At 43.5% G+C, this 21,410-nt stretch overlaps 1 protein-coding gene and 1 pseudogene across 1 annotated transcript in view; one reads left to right on the top strand and one right to left on the bottom strand.

The window, feature by feature from the left end:
- The window catches only part of LRRC8C (leucine rich repeat containing 8 VRAC subunit C), an 82,176-nt gene extending 81,137 nt beyond the window's left edge, over positions 1-1,039 (bottom strand). The window contains exon 1 of the mRNA XM_044238650.1: positions 873-1,039. The gene's annotated coding sequence lies outside the window, so the exon portion shown is untranslated. The remainder of the gene's footprint in view (positions 1-872) is intronic.
- Positions 1,040-1,768: 729 nt separating this feature from the next.
- On the top strand, positions 1,769-18,407 carry LOC122899143 (annotated as a pseudogene).
- Positions 18,408-21,410: the final 3,003 nt, after the last annotated feature.

Raw genomic sequence — 21,410 nt, 5'->3', positions numbered from 1 at the left:
ACCCGTCCTGGGATGTGAGCTAAGTGTCTGTGGTTATTCAGAGCTAGGTACCGTGCGAGCTTTTGAAGGAACTGTAATCTGATGTACACCGGCAGGCGTGGGGTGGGGGAGGGAAGAACTGGCTGGGGAGAAAGGAATGGAATTAGCGTCTACAGGAGCACATCCCAAGGTTCCGGAGTTGCTAACTCCATCCCTAGCCACCTCGCTGCTTGGAACCAGCTGGAAAGGGAAAGACCGGCGACCCTGGGTTTGGGTTGAAGGCGGCAGCCCTGGTCTCAACCGCCGGCCTAGACACCTGGCTTCTGGGCCCATCCCGACCCGGCTAAACCCTCTCTCCCCTCGGGTCCTGCAAAGGGGCAGGCAGGGCGCTCTGGTTCCCGTCGGAGACCATCAAATTCCTCTCCCCCCGAAAGTGCTAACTTCAGAGGCTCGGGGGTACAAAGGGAGAGCAGACCAGGAGGGACAGGCCGTGGGGTCTCACCGGGTTATCAGGTAGGGAAGAAGGACGAGCGCCCAGGCAGTGGCCGCCTTTTCTCCTCGTCCTCCACCCCCAGACCCCCCCACCCCCCACCAAGTCCGCAGAACCTGCGGCTGCCGCGCGGTGCTCCGCCCCAGCCTGGGGTCCCCGGCCCCGACGCTGGGGCTGGCTTGGGATGGGTGGGGTAGGCGCTGGCGGGTCCCAAAGCCCCAATAGCGGGTGGCTGCAAGGACTAAACACCGGGCAGGCGACCACCTTCCGCCCGCCCGAGAGCGGGAACAGGCAGGGCGCGAGCGAGGCGGGGAGAGCAGTGGCTCCCGCGCACCTAGCGGACCCAGCCTAGCGATCCTCGGCGGGCCACCCCTCTCCATCCTTCGGCGGTCCCCGCCCTTACCTCTGGGCGCGAGGGTGCCGACGGGGAGGGTGCTGGGGAGCGGCGAGCTGTCTCCAGGTCCGGCTCAGCGGCGGCCAGCGACAGCGGGGTCGTCGGCGGGGCCGCTGCTCATGGCGTGTGATTCCCGGAGCACTGCGGCCGCGGCCACGGCGGCGTCTTCCTCCTCGTCCTTTTCGCGGGCTCCGAGCCGGGACGCAGCTACCGCCCCAGCCCCGCAGCCCTCCTCCCCTCCGCCTCCCCGGCCGCGGACGGAGCCGCCTCCAGCGCCGCCCCGCGCGCAGCCGGGCCAGCGGCAGCCAGCGCCGCCCAGCGCCCAGCCCCGGGGTCGTCGCCGCCGCCGCCGCCGCCCGCCCGCCCCGCGGTCCCAGCCCCGCTGTGACGCAGGCCGCCGTGCCCGGGAACTTCCTCCTCTGCGGAGACCACCCCGCGCCCGGACTGGCCGGCGAGGCTGCCGCTGGCCGCCGGACGCTTTCCCCTGGATGTGGAAAACGAACCCTCCCGCGCTTCCCGGCGGGGCCGCCCGGGCCTCTGAGGCGGCCACCTGGCTGCCTCTGCCTGGGGAACCGGCTGCGCCTAATACCTCCCCCATCCCTAACAGGACACGGAAAACCGAGCCTTCTCTGCGCTCTGCGGCCGCTCCACTGCCGCAGCTCCTCCCCTGGGTGTTAGAGGGGAGCAGCTACCACTAAAAATAGCCCTTCTGGCAACTCCCCTGCAGGACTGGGGTCAGGATGGAGATCATCCCTCCTCCTCATCTCCCGCTCCTCAGGAGAACAGAAGGACCCCAGAAGAACACAAAAATGAGGCGGGGCGGGGGTGGGGTGGTAAGTCATTGAGGGAGACGGGTTAAAACCAATCTCTCCGCACACTCCATCTCCTCTCCAGCAGGAAACCTCATGTTCCCGGACACTGAGCGCTGGGCTCCCTCGTCTCTCAGCAACAGGTTCAGAGACGCTGAAATTGAACGCTCCGCCTACAATTGTGAACTGTGCCTAAAGGAGTTGACCGTCCTCATCAAAACCACCTGTTATTAAGAGTATGGGGGAGGGGTTGTCCCTATTGATTGAGCTGAAGCATGATTTTCTTCACAGTCTCCTACCCAATTTCAGGATGAAAAAGCAAACTATATTCCTGAAAGCTGACAGCGATTCCTATGGAAAATCTTCCCAGTGAAAAATGTGCAGACAACATTACTAGGTTGTATAAAGTCTCCTGGGATGCCTTCTCAATGTTAGTTATTCGAAGAGTACTGAAAATGGACCTACTGCTCTGTCCTGGCAGTCAGGAAAAGGCTGGTATTCCTAATCGTCTTTCACTAGTTGACTGGTGCTTACAAGCAAGCCTTAACAAAGCAGGCACCTCCTTTAACCCCATTTCTAGTTCCAAGTCAAAATGAAAAAACAATTTGTCTAGACGTTGTTCTCTTAAGCTTTCAACTGTTTTTCTGTTTTGTTGGGGTTTTTTCCCCCCCTGCTCGCTGGGCACACTACCACACTTTTTTCCAATCCAGTATGTTGTGGAAGTCAACCTTAAATCCTCTGACTCTAACACCACCAGCCTTAATTTCCGTAGATCCTTACAAAAATCTAGGGTGGAGCTTTCCTCCTAGATAGCAGGAGGAAAAATTCGTGGAGAGTTGCTGGGGAAAGGGAGAGATTGGCTTCAGCAATGTGCTAAAATTGCAAGCACCTTGCAAGCTACCAGATACTATCTGAGGTAGCTCCCGCTCTTAAGTAGCCCCCTCCCCACCCCATCCCCCCGTGGGTTTAAACGCTCTAATGAGACAAATACTAAGGGTACAAACCTCCTGTCAGTGGCTTTGTTCTGCAAGCGCTTTCCGAGCATCTCCAGCCTTCTGTACCATCCCATCCTGACTTCAAGCTTACACATCCCTGAAATGCTTCCTCATTACCCAGTGACAAGCAACTATTAGACTAGACTTTGGACTCGGGTGAATCAGGAATAAATCCTTACTCTTCCTGTGTAAATGTAAGGGAGTTACTGCTAATTTTATTTTTTTCCCCATCATCAGCAATATAAAGATAGTACTCTAGGATGCTGTGTGAATTAGATAACATACTTAAAGCAGCAAGGACAATGCCAAGTGCTTTGTAAGTACGCAATAAATGGTAGCTGTTATGGACGTAATCTACTCTTCATAGACCTGAAAGCAAAAGGACGAGGAATGGCAACAAGGTTTGGAAATGGGATATGAACCCTGAAAATTGAGTCTCCTGCCTCCGTCTCATGTTTAATTGCAATAGTTTTGTCTGGACATGACCTTTCTTCCTTCCTTCCTTCCTTCCTTCCTTTCTTTTTAAATAGGGTGTATTGGGTAGGGCTACATGTAGTCATGAGATTCACATGCACTCTGAAGTCTGAGAGGCATTAGTCTGAAAACCACTGTTATACTGCTTAGATCATGTCTTCTTATTTTAGAGCATGTACACCCAAAGTCTAGTCACCTCACCCCAGTCAATCTAACTTAAATCAACATCCACACTTATCAAGCCCTTGGAAAACCATCAGGTGAATCCACAGCCGACTCCTGTGAGTGCTGAGCTCTGAGGGCCTCAAAGAAGCACCACAGAGGCCCTGATCTGTGGGAAAGAAGCACCAATACACCAGTGGATGGCTGAATCTGCAGATAGTACCAAACCTTATAGATGCTCTTTTTTTGCCTGTACATACCTACCTATAATAAAGTTTTATTTATTAATTAGACATAGTAAGAAGTCAACAGTAATAAAATAAAAACAATTATAACAATATACTTTAATAAAGTTATGTAAATATGGCCTTTCTCTCAAAATGTATTGTATTGTACTCCCCCTTCTTCCTCTTGTGATGATGTGAGGCGATAAAATACCTATGTGATGAGATAAAGTGATGTGAGTGACGTAAGCGTTATGATGTAATGTTAGCCTTCTGACACTTTGTCAGAGAAAGGATCATCTCCTTCTGGACCACAGTTGACTGGGGATCTGAAAAAATTTCAGATAAGGGGGGACTGCTGTATGAGGCTTATTCCCTGACTTCAGGGTATTCACAGAGCTTGAGAGACAGAATCTGGCAGCCCATGAGTCAGAGTAAACAGTTTTGAACTAAATGTGATTGCTTTTCAGAATAAGGAGAGGGCACTATACCTTGGTGAACTATGTATATAGACCCACCATCTTCACCTTTCACTCACCCAATTTTTTAGATCAAAATTTGACATTCTCAATGGGCTTTCAAGAGTGAGTTCCCACATTGAGATACCACCTTACACCAGTTAGAATGGCCAAAATTAGCAAGACAGGAAACAATGTGTGTTGGAGAGGATGTGGAGAAAGGGGAACCCTCTTACACTGTTGGTGGGAATGCAAGTTGGTGCAGCCACTTTGGAGAACAGTGTGGAGATTCCTTAAGAAATCAAAAATAGAGCTTCCCTATGTCCCTGCCATTGCACTACTGGGTATTTACCCCAAAGATACAGATGTAGTGAAAAGAAGGGCCATCTGTACCCCAATGTTTATAGCAGCAATGGCCACGGTCACCAAACTGTGGAAAGAACCAAGATGCCCTTCAGCGGACGAATGGATAAGGAAGATGTGGTCCAGGGGCGCCTGGGTGGCTCAGTGGGTTAAAGCCTCTGCCTTTGGCTGGGGTCATGATCCCAGGATCTTGGGATCGAGCCCCACATCGGGCTCTCTGCTCAGCAGGGAGCCTGCTTCCCCTCCTCTCTCTCTGCCTGCCTCTCTGCCTACTTGTGATCTCTGTCAATTAAATAAATAAAATCTTAAAAAAAAAAAAAAAAGGAAGATGTGGTCCATATACACTATGGAGTCTTATGCCTCCATCAGAAAGGACAAATACCCAACTTTTGTAGCAACATGGACGGGACTGGAAGAGATTATGCTGAGTGAAATAAGTCAAGCAGAGAGAATCAATTACCATATGGTTTCACTTATTTGCAGAGCATAACAGATAACACGGAGGACATGGGGAGATGGAGAGGAGAAGGGAGTTGAGGGAAATCGGAGGGAGAGATGAACCATGAGAGACTATGGATTCTGAAAAACAACATGAGGGTTTTGAAGGGGCGGGGGGTGGGAGGTTGGGGGAGCCAGGTGGTGGGTATTATGAAGGGTAGGCATTGCATGGAGCACTGGGTGTGGTGCAAAAACAATAAATTCTGTTACACTGAAAAGAAATTAAAAAAAACAAAAAAGTGAGTTCCCACACCAAAACCACACAGCTACAAGTTCACCATGCACTGGTTGGCAGTAGGGAGCTGAAGTGGATCTTTCTGGGCAGTGTGAGGGAGTGGTAACAGATTTGGGGTAAAATGGATCTGGGCTCAAGTCCTCAGTCCACTCTTACTATGTGGCCCTAACCTTCTTAATCTTTGAACCCCAGTTTCTCCATCTGTCTATTCGAACATCAGTACCTACTTTTTTTAAGGTTCTGGTGAGACTTAGAAAGAGTACGGAAGTGGTAATTATATTGTTTTGCTGTTAGCTACAGTAAAATGCAGGCTGGGTTATAGCATTCCATGAAGGCATATTTCAAAAGTCGTTTTCTCTGTGAAGCTTCTATAGGCTCCACGCAAGTGTAATTCTCCATTCTTTGTGTTCCCCTAGCACTTACCATGATGTGGTACTATTTATCTCTTTGCATTTTTGTTTCACTACTGTACTTTTTTTTTTTTTTTCTCCAATCTCTATGTCAACACCTAGCACAGAGCTTGGAATTAAATGTTGAAAGAATGCATTTTTTAAATTTTCAGAAATTTTTTTACTGGTTCTGACTTTCAGTATACAATAATTTGTATTAAACATCAGGCTCTAGAATGCGAAATCCTCTAGCTCATAGAATTTATACTAACATTACGTATTATGTATATGCATGTGCTTAAACCTTGCTTTTTCAGTGCTGGGCCTGTTCTTGAAGACCAACCTGCTATGCTTGTTTTGTTTTATATTTGATGTCAGTTGATCCTGCCTAGTAATAGTGAAAGTGAAATCTAAATTCTAAACCAAAACCACCAGCAGGGTTTAACCCAGCGTTCTCTACCCACCCTATGCACATCTGTTCCCCAGAGCAGTTCTGAGCTTTTGTGGGGAAGTCCTGAGCTAACAGAAAGCATCATTGTTTTAAGTTTCATCTCTTGTAGCACTGTTGCAACAATTAGCAGTTTCTGAATTAATGGTTGCCAGTTAAAATCCACCTTTAGCAACAGTTTTGAAATCCTTGACTCTGTGCCATTAAAAATGCAAAGAACGGGAGAATAAAACATCCCCTAGAAAATGTCGTGTGAGCAGGAAGTTGCCCAAGAGGTAATGTGGTCAAATGTGGTCTTGACCCTAAAATGGCAGTTGAATGTGTGCCAGAGGAGAGGCTGTTGGTGCTGAGGATTTAAAAATAAAATGCTACAAAATTATGGGCCAAATTCTTCTAAAATCAGCCTTGTTTATTTACCATCACTCCCCCAACCCCCACCCACCGCCAACACACGCAGACACAGAAGATTGAAGTGGTCAGTCCCACTAATCTGTGATATAGTTTGGAAATAATAATAATAAACACTTGCTAGGTACATATTGTGTGCTAGGTACTATCTTCATATGTGTTTTCTGATTTATTTACCCTTGCTATCCAAGCAGTGTTATTTCCTCCTACTGACAGAGGGGGAAACTGAGGCACATTATAAGCAAGTCACTAATCAGAGGTCAGATGACCACTGAGTAGAAGAATTGGGATTTGGGCCCAGGCAAGTCCAATTTCAGAGTTCTTCTGCTTAACCACTGCCCAATCAGATGGAAAATGAATATTTTAAAATTGAGTACATCAAGTATACTCGATAAGGTAGTTTTCAAGGAATTTTTGAAATGGCATTAGTTTGTGCTTTTCCCAATAGCCTACTCACATCCCAAATGTATCTTCACGAGATTTTTTCAGCTTACTCTAACTGAAAAGCATTTCATGACTGAAAATAAACTTCTTAATGAAAGATCATAAAGTGTCTGTGACTTTGAGTTTAGGCAATATGAAATATACCAGGTAGAGAAACTCATTCTTACAATTATTATTCATATTGATGAAGTCCCAGAACCTAGGTCAGGTTTGGTGAGGTGAGGTTCGGAGCTGACGGCTAAAGAAAGAATTCTTAAGACGTCTCTGGTGCAAAAAGGTGGTTTATTAGAGCACGGGGACAGAAGCCGTGGGCAGGTGGAGATGCAGCTGTCCTGGGTTTTGAGGGAAGGCAGGTTATATACCTTGCCATTGGGGGGGTGTGAAGGGAAGGGAGATTCTTGGTGGGGTGTTATGATCCTGCTATCATTTACATTCCCTTCTACCTCAGCCTCCTCCAGTTTATGGTGGGGAGGGAGACATTAGGGCTTCAGGAACTGAGAGTTATTTGCCTCTGGAAATTTGTGCTATTGATAAGGTAACCTCCCTGTTTGTAGATCTCTAGAACATCTGTAGAGCAAGGGAGATTCCTGTTCTGCAGGATTGTGATCTCTGCAAGTTAACTATTTATCATTTTATGGCAGTCAGGGGTGCCTGAGGAATGCTACACATATTACGGAGGGGAGCGGGTGGAGAGGGGGGTGCAAGGCGCCAGCTTTTGCTCTGTCCTCAGTCAGCCTCCTGCTCCCTCATCATTCCCCCCTGAACAATTTTGACCCTTAAATCTTTAAGGTGGTTGAAAGTGGAAGGTCTCATCTTCTGTAACTTCTTCCTGCTGAATAGGGGTGTAGAGTTGTCCCTGCCTGCTCAGGTCAGTATGGATCAGTGTAGGAAAGCTTAAGGGAGTTACGAAAGGTGGAGGCAGCTGAATCCAGCACTGACAGTGAAGAGGCGTCCTCGTGCGTGATAAGGATCATCTGCCGTGGTGAAGTCATTGCAGCGATGGAGTCTCATGGAGTCTCGACACCAAGTAGAGAAACATCGAACAAAGCAACATATTAAGGTTAATAAGGCAATAAGAATGAGAAGCCCGAAAAGGAGATTTGGCCATAGCCCTCCTCCAAACCAGGAACTTAACCAATCACTGAGAGAGAGAGAAGGATCTGTCCTCAGTCAGCCTCCTGCTCCCTCATCAATATTGGCCAGTGATAAGTAAGTAACTTTCATGTAATACATATATGATAAAAGCTTACAGTAAAAAATGAGTTTGAAATTCTCAATGGTGGCTTTTATTTTTTGCACCTGAATCTCACTGCTATAATTCTAATATTAAATAATACCTTCCTGCTACTATTTATGAAGCACGTGCAGCCACTGCTCGAAGAACTTTACATGTCTGAACTCATTAATTAAATCTGAAATGACTATCTGTAGCCATGCAGTGAATTATTCTGAAGGTAATGAAACATCCTTAAGGGGTTTGGAACATCCTTATTTATTAAAACAGAATAAAACACTAAGCTGTACCTCTTAAGGGAGGTAACTCAATTTTCCCAGAACTCCACATTTCTAGTCTTTTTTTTTTTTTTTAAGACTTTTTATTTATTTATTTGACAGACAGAGATCACAGGTAGGCAGAGAGGTAGGCAGAGAGAGAGGAGGAAGCAGGCCCCCTGCTAAGCAGAGAGCCCGATGCGGGGCTCAATTCCAGGACCCCGAGATCATGTCCTGAGCCGAAGGCAGAGGCTTAACCCACTGAGCCACCCAGGCGCCCCATTTCTAGTCTTTTAACTCCATATCTTATTATGCATATAGAATGTACCATAGAACATCTCAGATCACAGTTTAACACTGACTTGCTTCAAATTTCAGTGACATCAGCCCTGACAAAGCGCCTAATTTCAAGCCTAAGGAATTGCTTCTTCCCTTTCACTAAGAAGCTGCTTGCTCTCTGAGGCATGGCTATCGATGGCTCAAGAAACCTTACCAGGGTAGTGAAATTGAAGATGCTCTTGTTACTCACATAAACATGACTCTCTTTGGAAAATTATCATGGGACATCCAGGGTGACTCAATTAATCACTCCACACATGATTTTCGCTCAGGTCATGATCTCAGGGTTGTGAGATCAAGCTGTGTCGGGCTCTGTGCTGACTTTGGAGTCTGCTTGAAATTCTCTCCCTCCCTCTCCCTTTGCTCCTCCCCCCACTTATGGGCTCTCCCTCCCTTTCACTCTCTAAAATAAATAAATAAATAAATAAAATCTTAAAAAAAGGACAACAATATGAAAGGTGCTTTGTATATTTAGAAAATGTTAAAAACCACACCCAGATGATCTCTTCTTAAAGCCATCTCCCATACTGATATATGATGCATTTTCCCGAGTTTATTTAATAATTTCCTGAATTTACCCATGTTGTTTACCTCTCTGGGAAAAAAAGAAAACAAAATCAAAACAAAAAACTAAGAAAGCCTGGTTTTCCTTCTCAGTGTCAATGGTAGTGGTCATTAATGGTCATTTTTATCGCTATTAGTGAAGAGAGCGTAAATTGGGATTAATGAGACCTAGATTCCAGGTGTGGTTCTGCCATTAACTAGCTCTGGGACTTGGGACAGGTCTCTTAATGTCTTTGCCTCCTCAGTGTCCTTATTTGCACTGAAGGGGTTGGAATAGGTAATTTCTTAGGGCTTATTCAGTGCCAAAACTTTTCAGATCTATCTTTAAATGATACATATTTATCCTCCCTAGATTTCGGTCAGTAATGGATATAATCACCAACATTTGATCAAGGAAAGGGGAAGGCCCCCCATTGCTCTAATCCATAGGAAATCTGCCTGGAGCATGGCAGAGCCATCAGGCAACATCTTCCCAAAGCACTGTTGTCACTCACCGTCCATGGCCAGTGAGCTAGAGCCATTCCTCTGCTGAGGCATTTCCAAGCAGCTCTCCTTAGAACTCTCTCCTTTGAGCTTCTGGAGAAATAGGGGGTCCATGGTCAAATTCCCTTGGAAGACACTATCTTCCTTTTGGAGATTCACAATGTGTGTTAACACACTTAGCACTCTTGAGTAGTCCTGAGTTAAAAATACTTGTTTAATTTTGCTGACCCTAGCATTTCTCTAGCTTTATTTGGTTATGGAGCTGTTTCCTTTGTCACAACTACCAACATTCCAGGAAGAACAAAATCTCTCAGAATAGAACATTTGAACTGTTATTCCAGAGTTGAAGATTGCAGAACCTTTGTGTGACCTTTTTTCTTTGGAAAGCACAGGAAATTATCAGCCCTATTAATTCATTTAATGAATGCTTACCAATATAGGCCCTCTGGGTAGATGTTTTCCATAGCTACTTTCCTTCCAAATAGCCCTAAATAGAGTGCCTTTCATCTCTAATAGGACAAAGAGCACCCATTCTCACCAGTAAGTGTGGCCTTCCTCCTTTACATCGAGGAATATTTCCTTGCCTTTACATATTCTTATTAGTCCCTGGGTTCTTTGACACCTTTTAGAAACCTGAAACTGGTATAAGACAAACACAAACATTCTGAGTACCTAAAGGGCTGGCATGGAATAGTTGTTTTTTTTTTTTTTTTTTTTTAAGTTTTATCTAGTTGTTGTTGTTGTTTTTTTTTAAATTTCTTTTCAGCGTAACAGTATTCATTGTTTTTGCACCACACCCAGTGCTCCATGCAATACATGCCCCCCTTAATACCCACCACCTGGCTCCACCAACCTCCCACCCCCCTCACCCCCTCACCCCCTTCAAAACCCTCAGATTGTTTTTCAGAGTCCGTAGTCTCTCATGGTTCACCTCCCCTTCCAATTTCCCTCAACTCCCTTCTCTCCATCTCACCATGTCCTCCATACACTATGGAGTGTTATGCCTCCATCAGAAAGGACGAATACCCAACTTTCGTAGCAACATGGACGGGACTGGAAGAGATTATGCTGAGTGAAATAAGTCAAGCAGAGAGAGTCAATTATCATATGGTTTCACTTATTTGTGGAGCATAACAAACAACATGGTGTGGAATAGTTTATCTATTAATGTCTTGGAAGACAGTTCTCCATCGGTTTCTAGTATTTTCACACATCTTATTAAGAAGGCACTGCCCGTCTTTCTTCCAGAGTGTAAAATTCAGGGATACTTATAGAGTGAATAGCCTTAGAAGATAAAGAAAATGTCTCCCTCTGGTGCAAAAGGCAATCAAACCTACTATCCAGTATAATAATGTTTCTCTTCAGAGGAAGAGGCAAGCATACTCACACTTGTTATAAAACATTCACATTCCCTAAGCTCATAGTTCCTTTCCTAGAACACAACCTATTACTGTGTTGGGACCCAAGTAACCAACACAAAAATACTAATACTCCTATAGCACAACCTATTACTGTACTGGGACTCCAGTAACCAACACAAAAATGCTAATACTCTGGCTTGGGCTTTTGCTGAGTAGTGAACTTTCATCTGATCCAGGAGTTTCCTGTCTTCTATCACCGTCCAAGAAACTGTGGTGCCCTCCCCCCCCCCTTTTTTTTTAGCTTGCAAGGGATAAAGTCTCAGATTCTCCACAGTTCTGACAATAACTGGCTTTTCCCTCCCTCTATGAATTGGACATTGGTAGAATAAGTTTATATCCTCAGGTGTTCTCCCTCCCCGAATCATCCCCAGTCTTGTGACTATTCTCTTCTCTGACTGCCTCTCTAGGCCTGTTGTAGCATTTATGGTTGTCTCTCCTTGTTTCTGAGGTCCTTTCAGTAGAGGGCTATTAGAAGTGATGTGATCTGATCATGGAATTTCAAAGAAAGACACAGGAATTCTGCTCAGCATGATAACATTTCATTAAAATGATTAGAAATTATTTAAATGTGATCTCGTTTTTCAAAAGAAATTGAAAAATTAATCCTCAATGAAAAGGAAGTACCATCTTATAGTAAAGAATGGACGTGTGTGTGTGTGTGTGTGTGTGTGTGTGTGTGTATGCACAGGGTGGGGTGGGGGTAGGGGGTGCCAGGGAAACATCTGAGTTAATTGCACTGATTGCTTCCAAAAACAATGTAGAAAAAGACTTGAGTTCAGATAAGATAAATTGCTTCATGTGACCAAAGGAAGGATCATTTTACCACAACATAAAAACAATCATAGCCTTATTTAGGAGACTGAAAACGTCCAGATTTTCTTGAACGTCCTCAATATTCTTCAGCTTATAAAATGCTCCTGACAACAGTCTGATCTGATGTCATTTCACATTAACTGTTGAGTTCATTGGCTAAACCAGAAGTCAAAATTGTGCTTTCTATAACAACGCTTCCTATCAGCTGCTTTGAAACAATCAGAAAATGTTTGCAGGGACTTAAGAAATTGGTTTGGAAACCCAGTCTGGAAATCATAAGTGGTAGTCTGATAACGTCCTACAGTGATCTGAATGCCACAGATAGGGTGTAAAGTAAGCTTTGTTTAATACTCTATGGTGCCAGGCACCATTTAAGCATTTCACATGTATTATTTCACTCAACCCATGTAATAATACCATAAAATAGGTACTGTCACTGTCCCCATTTCACAGATGGAAAGGATGGGGCACAGATGGGTAATGTCATTTGCCTAAGGTCACGCGGCTAGTAAGTGGCAGAGCCAAAAACAGAATCCAGGCAACCTGACTCCAAAGCCTATACTCTTATGATTCCCTTTTTACTTTATAACATCACAATATTTTAAACTGCTGGAAAAGTGATTTTTCCCCCTTAGAATGCTTAAAAGAAATCAACATCAATTTTCTTACTTTTTCTGATTTTTATCTCTAGATGATTATCTTCTCAGATATAATGCCTCATTTTTCTATGAGGAATACACCTCAGGACCACTAAGGGTGAATTATGTCTGTCATCAGCCCATGTGGACAGAGAAAGGAGATATTATGTAGCCCACTTGAGTGGGGATTTCAAGCCACCTTGAAATCTTCCATGTAAGATTTTGATTTATCTTGAATTCCTAACATGAAAAATCTTTTAACAATCTAAAAGACTATAGATTTAATAATCTAAAAGAGAGTTTTCTCTTTAAGTCTGTATTGAGAGAAGAAAAAGGCAACAATATATTAAAGGTTATTAGTTCTTTACTTGGCAAGCTTTAATCTTTCATGATCAGGAATGGTAGGTAATACCAAATCAACCACAACTGCCACAGTCCCCAGATGGGCACATTGTGACTCTGTCTAGACCAGCAATAGCATCACAATGCTTTTCCTCAAATCAGACTGGTCCCTTATCCCCTCCAATCTCCCAAGGAGCATGGAGGTGGGAATACTAGGGGACTTTGGCATGCTTGAAGGGGAACAGAATTTTCAAAATCTTGGAGGACCGCTTCTGAGAATGGTGAGGACAGCCTTTATAGATTGCTGCCCAGCCTCTGAAATTCCAAAATATTTCTGAAAACTAGTGATAGCAAAGTTAGGCAGAACTTTCTGCATGATTAGATCTGTTCAGCGTTCTGAAGACAAATGGCATGGTACAAATTTCAAATGTGAGAGGGAGATGCACTTCTGTGTGCCCTGCCAACATTTTCAGAGGAAAATGAGGGAGTCAGCATGGTCTTTGCAAAACAACTTTTGTGGAGATTTTTCCCTCTTCCTGTCAAGGTTTTGAAAAGCCAAGAGTTGAGTGGAGATTCCTGCCTGTCTGCTTGCTTCTGATAAATAGAGTGAAGCTAGAGGTTCAAGAGAAGCACAGATTAATCCATCTTCCAATCTTTCTGGGACCTCAAGCAGCTGCACAGAAGTATTGTAATTCCTTAACTAAAAGGATTTGGATTTATCTTGATTTTAACTAGAACTGCTTAAATTAAAAACAAAAAACAAAAAACAAACAAAAATACTATAGAACTGAATTCTTACAAACCCAATTTTTTTTTGGCAAAAAAATTCCCAAAGGCTACAGTTGGATTACTCTGAGGGAACCCCGCCATCAAATTTGCATGTGCCTTCAGTGGCTTCACAGCTCTTCACCACCTCCTTGATTTTGTAAGTATCTTTATCCCCCTTCTAATTTCTCTCACTTTTCTTCTCTCCTCTTTCTCCTCCCCTCCCAACTGTATTGGTCTTTATTTATTTATTTATTTAAAGATTTTATTTATTTATTTGACAGAGAGAGATCACAAGTAGGCAGAGAGGCAGGCAGAGAGAGAGAGGAGGAAGCAGGCTCCCCGCTGAGCAGAGAGCCTGATGCGGGACTCGATCCCAGGACCCTGAGACCATGACCTGAGCCCAAGGCAGTGGCTTAACCCACTGAGCCACCCAGGCGCCCCTGTATTGGTCTTTAAATGCTCTATCCAAATCCTCGCTCCGTGAAGTGTTTCTAACACTTTATTTTCTGGAAACTCTTACAGTAATTAATCATTTTTTAGCTTCCACAGCTGTGAAAACTTAGATAAGTTGCTTAGCTTCTCTGAGCCTCAGTGTCTCCATAGGTAAATGGGGATAATTACAGTACTTTACAGTGTGTTGAGAGGATGAGGTGATTTAATATGTGCACCTGATCCTAAATATGCAATGTGTCAATTTTTATTAATATTCAACAGTTAATTATATATTCTCTTTTTTGACACTTTATATTTTTTTCGTTTCCCACATAGTTGAGGTTCAAAACTTATTTGTTGACTTAATTATTTTAAGATTGAGTCAAAGGGTGAGTATTTCCTTCACATTTAAAAAATAAATTCACAGGGCACCTGGGTGGCTCAGGGGGTTAAAGCCTCTGCCTTCTGCTCAGGTCATGATCCCGGGGTCCTGGGATCGAGCCCTATGTCGGGCTGTCTGCTCCACACAGAGCTTGCTTCCTCTTCTCTCTCTCTCTGCCTGCCTCTCTGCCTACTTGTGATCTCTGTCTGTCAAATAAATAAATAAAATCTTTAAAAAATAATAAAAAATTCACATTAAAAAATAAATTTAAAAAATAAAAAAATATTTAAAACAATAAATCACATATTTTTTAAAAATTTTAAAAAGAAAATAAAAAATAAATAAATTGCTCTGTTGAGCAGTGTCTGACTCTTGATCTCAGCTCAGTTCTCTGTCTGAGGGTCGTGAGTTCAAGCCCCATGTTGGGCTTTATGTTGGGTGTGGAGTCTTCTTAAAAAAAAATTATGGGGACGCCTGGGTGGCTCGGTTGGTTAGGCAGCTGCCTTCGGCTCAGGTCATGATCCCAGCGTCCTGGGATCGAGTCCCGCATCGGGCTCCTTGCTCGGCGGGGAGCCTGCTTCTGCCTCTGCCTGCCTCTCTGTCTGCCTGTGCTCGCTCTCTCCCCCTCTCTCTCTGACAAATAAATAAATAAAATCTTTAAAAAAAAAAATTATGAACTGATAAACATGAAGAACTGCCACTTGCCAGTTTTCTTAAAAGCCAAAATCTTGATTCTTGATATAAATTTTTTTTAAAAAGTAAACATAATAAAGTATTTTTTTATACTTTTGTTTCTATTTCAACATATCACCCATGGTATATAAAATAATCATTAGTTCTCTTCCCCCAAATGAAACCCATGAAATTATTTTTTTGAGAAATTCTTGTGTAAAATATCATGTTGCAGAACTTCTGTGAATATAAGTGATTCAGTGTCTTTTGTTAATGTTATGGGAAAAAAAGAGTATTCACTGAACATTTTGAAATATTGCTTTTATTGTTTACCGAAATCTGCATGTAGGAAGAAATAGCCAGTTTTAACATATCAATGTTGCAGGTTCTTGTTGTACCTGATTTCCACAGGGGTGCATTCCAACATTCCCCCAGCCACTTCAGGAATTTGTGATCTGCAGGGAGAGGGAGGGTCTTGCGCTCCAAAGAGAACACATTTCAAAAGTCCGTTTGAAGGGTAAAAATTGACCATGTTGGGGGTGCCTGGGTGGCTCAGTGGGTTAAAGCCTCTGCCTTCAGCTCAGGTCATTGATCCCAGGGTCCTAGGATCGAGCCCCACATCGGGCTCTCTGCTCAGCAGGGAGCCTGCTTCCTCCTCTCTCTGCCTGCTTCTCTGCCTACTTGTGATCTCTGTCAAGTAAATAAATAAAATATTTTAAAAAATTGACCATGTTAATTTTAAAACAGAAATAGTTCAGCCATTTGAAGACTAGAGAAGTCAACATTTTTGTTCAGAAGAATAATGGAAATACGGCATTAAAAACCAGGACAGAGGTGCTGAAGGTTGCTCAGGAGCTAAAATACTAAGATCTTTTCTGCTAGTTGAATTTTTTTGTTTTGTTTTGTTTTAATTTTTGTTTATTTTTGTGCTAGTTGAATTTTCAATGTTTAGAACACAAAGCTCTGTGAATCACAAAGGAACTAGTTTATCAGTATTACTTGGATTTCTTTAGAAAGTAGTTTAACCCTTTAACTAGTCTTCTCTAGTCTTCACACAGTAGTTTGTAATGGAGACAAAACTTTGAATTGGGGGGCGAGCTGGCAGGAAGATGAGATTGGCTGGGGCAGTTTCCACATTCTGCCCTCTTGCAACAAGGATTTGCTTTTGGCTTGCACTGGTCTGAAGTACCCAGATGGAATTATCTGAGAAGGGGAAAACTTGATGGCTGAGGGAGAGGCACCAGGGACCAGAGATTGGGTTTTAAGTCAAGATCCTGGACTCCTCTGGTCAAGATAGAGAGCTCTGTGCATGTTAAAAGTAAAAATGGCATAATCTGTGTTAACATCCCATAGTTTGGAGGCGTGATGATGAAGGAACACACATGGATTTGTGGCACATGGAAAATGTGTGCAGAGGAAAAGGAGACCTATGATTTTCTAAACTTAGGAGGACATTCATTCTTTGCCACCAAAATGGCTACATTCTGCTTGGTTATCAAATCTGAAAATTTCTAAGGAGAAGACTGTGTTCCTGGAGTCCCATCAGAGCCCTTAGGGATATAGCAACACATTCTACCATGGCCATGATTGACCCTGCATTGTGGTCCTGGCCTTTGCATATCACTGGAGGAAGTGTGACTTTATTTCATCATGTTGATGAATTATAAATTATAAAATTCTTTTTAATTACTCCAGTGCTATGTTTATGGGTCCTGGGTTTGTCCCTTTGGGGTGGAAACCACAAAATTCTCAGGATAGTAAAGCCCGCCAAGCATATAAGGCACTATGATTGCGTCACTGCAGAAGATCTAAGAGGTGTGTGATAAAGATGTACCATTGGTCTCCTTGGATGAACAACTGCTATGGTTCCCAAAATCATGCTTCCTCCACACTGTTTCTCCTTGAGAACCCCTGGGTTGTACTCATGCTGCCTTCATCTTTGTTATGACTATGTTTACACAGCTTTATATTTGGCTCTCGTTTGGGAGAAATATGCTGAAGATTGATATGAATGCGGCTTGGAGAGATCCTCTCCAAGGATCCTCTCCAATTATTCCCTTCAAGTTAGCAGCATTTGCGGTCACCTTGTTTGCCTAGAGATTAACTTTAGGAACAACCATCGCTGTTGGGATGTTATTTTGTAACCAGATGAAAACAATTTTCACAAATAAAACTTCTGTTGAATCCTAGGTTGAAGAAAAGGCTAAAGATCAATTTCAATATTAGCAACGAGATGAGGTTTTACCTTACGATATGGAAGTAGATGCAAGAACTTTAAATGGGTATTTACATGGTCAGGGTCCCTGAAGGAGATGCGCTAGAGTGGCCAGTTACAGAAGGCTGTCACCAGTAGAACTTAACAGTAGAACAACTGAGACAAAAAACAGATAAAAGAGTCAGAATTGGGGGAGCCTGTGTGGCTCAGCTGGTTGAGCATCAGACCTGTGATTTCCACCCAGGTCATGATCTCAGGGTCATGAGATTGAGCCCCAAGTTGGATTCTGCATAGGGTGTGGAGCCTGATTAAGATTCCTTTTCCTTCCCTGCTCCCCACCATGGACTCTAGGGGGAAAAAAAAAAGGGAAGAAGAAGAAGCATTCAGTATAAAGCAATAGAAGATTCAAGTGGTACTTGCTATCCTTTGACTAAAGGAATCAAAAGGAATGAAAACCTTCTTCACAAGCCCCTTTACTGAAGAGCTTCAAGTAAAGATATAGAAAAGGGAGTTCCTTTTTTTTTTTTAATTTTAATTTTTTATTTAAAAAACTTTTTTTTCAATTTGTTTATTTTCAGGAAAACAGTATTCATTATTTTTTCACCACACCCAGTGCTCCATGCAATCCGTGCCCTCGATAATACCCACCACCTGGTACCCCGACCTCCCACCCCCCACCCCCCGCCACTTCAAACCCCTCAGATTGTTTTTCAGAGTCCATAGTCTCTCGTGATTCACCTCCCCTTCCAATTTACCCCAACTATTTTTATCTCCAGGGGTACAGGTCTGTGAATCGCCAGGTTTACACACTTCACAGCACTCACCAAAGCACATACCCTCCCCAATGTCCATAACCCCACCCCCCTTCTCCCAACCCCCCTCCCCTCTAGAAAAGGGAGTTCTTTTCAGCCATGAGATGGTTATGATACTGATTGCTTAGAGGTAAAATTCTTGATGATTCCTTTGATAGAAGGTGTTTCAAGAGTAAGAGTCTGCTTTTCTAGAAAGTGTATGGAGAAGTAGCTGTGTGATGCTGAAATAGATCAAGCCCCAGAGAGTGAGAAGAAAAGTAGATAGCACATAGTTAAAGTAAAATTGTTCTTTAAGCCCTCTCCATTACACAAATATTATAGATATTACTAAAGAATTATGCAATGAGCCTACTCTGATCAAGGTGTGGTTTTTTTTTTTCCTCAAAGGTGCCCTAGTGCCATGATCTAAATATTTTTATTACCATTTTGAAATGGGAGAAGCCATTCTGCTTATGCCTTTGATTTCCTGCTCCTCTTTGCCACCCTTCTTCACCCCAAAAGGAAAAACACGTTACAAAATGTAAGTCGTTGCGTTGTCCCTGGGATTATTTTTACGTGGTTGCTCACTATGGACAACACCTGCAGATATAGTGATGCTTTTGCCTGTTTCCCCAGCTGACATTTCTTATGTATTATTCTAAATACTACAGAACTTAGTATGTTAGGTTCAACATAAGCTTAAATTTTATTACCTGTCTTTTAATAATGCAGATTTTTATCCAATCTAACAAAGATTGATGGATGTTCTATAGAAACAAAAACAAAAAAAGATTGCGAGTTGAAATCTTCCTTCAAAACCTCTCTCAAATGCCTCCAAAATTTTCCGTTTGCACTTGTACCCCCTAGGTTAGCTCTCATCGCTTTATGGGTACACGGGGGCTACTGGCTCTTCCTAGTCTCTTGTCTTCACTTTATATAGACCACCCTCCATGCAATCATCTATCTTCCAAAAGTATAGCTCTCAGCATGTATATTATGAGCAGCCCATAGTAGCTGCTCAGTAAATCACTTGCTTTAAGTGATTCCACATTGCCCAAAGGAAAAAGCTTAAACTCAAAGCCCTAATGTTTTGTAAATAATAATAAGAGACTATGATATAATAAAGAATATATTTGGCCTTTGTCCCCAGTTCCTGGTAAAAGAGCTCCTAAAACTCTTGGAATTTCCCGAATGATAGAAGTGTCTTTGTTAAGCTAATGAGATGACTCATCAGCCTGGGCCTTCAGATAGCTTCAGGATGGGGGTTGGAATCAGAAAGCCCAGCCATGTGATTAGAGTGTTGCAGTTTTGGCCCAGCCTCACATGGGGTGACGGAAAGTTGTAGGGACGGGGAGTTGGAGAGGGGTGAGTTTGAGATCAGTCATGTCTTCATAACACTATGGAGTATTATGCCTCCATCAGAAAGGATGAATACCCAACTTTTTGTAGCAACATGGACGGGACTGGAAGAGATTATGCTAAGTGAAATAAGTCAAGCATGGGGCGCCTGGGTGGCTCAGTGGGTTAAAGCCTCTGCCTTCGGCTCAGGTCATGATCTCGGAGTACTGGGATCGAGCCCCACATTGGGCTTTCTGCACAGCGGGGAGCCTGCTTCCTCCTCTCTCTCTGCCTGCCTCTCTGCCTACTTGTGATCTCTCTCTGTCAAATAAATAAATAAAAATCTTTAAAAAAAAATTCCTACAAATCAAAAAGAAATGGACAAAATTAAAAAAAAAAAAAGAAATAAGTCAAGCAGAGAGAGTCAATTATCATATGGTTTCACTTATTTGTGGAGCATAACAAATAGCATGGAGGACAAGGGGCATTAGAGAGCAGTAGGGAATTTGGGTAAATTGGAAGGGGAGGTGAACCATGAGAGACTATGGACTCTGAAAAACAATCTGAGGGGTTTGAAGTGGCGGGGGGGTGGGAGGTTGGGGTACCAGGTGGTGGGTATTATAGAGGGCACGGATTGCATGGAGCACTGGGTGTGGTGAAAAAATAATGAATAATGTTTTTCTGAAAATAAATAAATTGAAAAAAAAAAAACCAAAAAAAAACTCTGACATCAAGGCTCATTGGAGCTTCCCCATTGGTGAACTCACAGAAGTGCCTGGAGGGTGACACATTCTCTCTCAGTCCATGGGGAGAGGGCACATAAGCTGTGATCTGTCCCAGGCTCTCCTCATTTGGCTCTTCTTGAGTTGTAACCTTTCAAATACAACTGTAATAAGTATAGCATTTTCATGAGTTCTATGAGTCATTCTGGTGAATGATCAAACCTGAAGGAGTCACGGAACCCTCACATTGGGCAGTTGGGCAGAAGTTTTGGTGGCCCGGGGACTCCCTGAAACTTGTGACTATCATCTAATGGGAGGGCAGTCCTGTGGAGGGCTCTGCCCTGAACTTGTGGAGCCTGCACCAACTCCAGATAGTCGGTGTCAGAACTGGGTTGGGTAGAAACAAAATCCAGTATTAAGTAGCTATTACTGGAATCTACAGAAATAGACCATGGCAGCAGAGCATGACTTTGGATATCATAGCTGTAGAGGAAAGATTGATTTACTAAAAGACTCCTGGGACCATAAAATGATAATACCACTTCCTGTGCTCTGGGTTAAGCAGAATCCGGAAGTTAGGTTGGCCTCATGCTAAGGAACCATGCCTGTGAGTCATTTGAAGAAAGAAGAATCAAAATATTTTGACTAGCCTAGGGGAAGGCATTTGAAACGCATTATGATCTACGGTCTTGATTCCATGGGATGGGTCCTACCAATGGCTTATTTTGACAAAGACAACATAAGTGTCCTTTTCCACTTAGTTTCTCTGAGGAACATTCCACTTTGGCAAGACAACTGAGCCTGGCTGACAAGTTATAAGTCAATGGGTAGTTCTGTGTGAAGATCTGGAGTCTTCTGGGCTGTCTATATCCTAGTAGCACTTCTGAGAAGAATCAAGCTGCTGGTGCTGGTGAGAGTGGTTATGGCAAGAGAGAGGCCACTGTCTATTTGTTGCTCGCCAAGGTATCTGTTTCCAATTTTGGCAGTAAAACATGGCGGCAGAGGGAAAGAAAAGAGAAGGTCCATTGCACTGCACCTCTCTTGCCTACCAGATTCCATATGAGTGCTTTGACTTGAATTAGCTGATTTTATCCTTATAACCTCCCTGGGGAGGAGGAGGAGGCTTGACCATCCCACCTCACAGAGACCCAAACTGTGTGAGTTTCTGGAGGTCTCCCAGCTCATAAGTTAGAGAAGAAGCAGGAGAATTCAACACTGTCTGAATCCAA

The sequence above is a fragment of the Neovison vison genome, chromosome 2 (assembly GCF_020171115.1).
Source record: "Neovison vison isolate M4711 chromosome 2, ASM_NN_V1, whole genome shotgun sequence".
Lineage (NCBI taxonomy): Eukaryota > Metazoa > Chordata > Mammalia > Carnivora > Mustelidae > Neogale > Neogale vison.
This window is presented reverse-complemented; position numbering and strand designations above follow the sequence as displayed.